The sequence below is a fragment of the Penaeus monodon genome, chromosome 29, assembly GCF_015228065.2.
Source record: "Penaeus monodon isolate SGIC_2016 chromosome 29, NSTDA_Pmon_1, whole genome shotgun sequence".
Lineage (NCBI taxonomy): Eukaryota > Metazoa > Arthropoda > Malacostraca > Decapoda > Penaeidae > Penaeus > Penaeus monodon.
This window is the reverse complement of record NC_051414.1, coordinates 898,867-899,214: the sequence shown is the minus strand read 5'-3', so window position 1 is coordinate 899,214 and position 348 is coordinate 898,867. Positions and strand designations below refer to the sequence as shown.

The window sequence follows — 348 nt, the reverse complement described above, 5'->3', positions numbered from 1 at the left end:
TTACTTGGCGCCGGTCCTCCCTTGACGAAAAGAGGCCTAGAACCATCCAGTATCACGTGACTCACCTGTTGAGAAAAGAAAACTCTGTTAGTAATATATTTCACTCATCAAATTACCTTTTAATACCGTGGCTTTCGGATATTATTCATAACTTTGTTATTCCTGCAGCCATTAGCAGACAGCTCCTTTACATCATTACTCCCTCCGTCTCCTCCCTTTGTTTATGATGGTATGGTCTTCCTCCTCCTCGTGTTTACCCTCTGTTCCCTTCTTTATCTGGATTCTCCACTTCCTCTTTCGATACATGACCGACGCTCTCATTCTATGGCCGGAGATTGGCATCAACAT

At 43.7% G+C, this 348-nt stretch overlaps 1 long non-coding RNA gene across 2 annotated transcripts in view; it reads right to left on the bottom strand.

Moving 5' to 3' along the window:
• Nucleotides 1-348, bottom strand: part of LOC119591875 — a 181,478-nt gene that overhangs the window by 101,080 nt on the left and 80,050 nt on the right. The window contains exon 3 of one of the 2 annotated variants that reach the window (XR_005230380.1): nucleotides 5-65. The exons of the other annotated variant lie outside the window; for it this stretch is intronic. This is a non-coding gene — a long non-coding RNA (uncharacterized LOC119591875). The remainder of the gene's footprint in view (nucleotides 1-4; nucleotides 66-348) is intronic. 2 annotated transcript variants of the gene reach the window in all.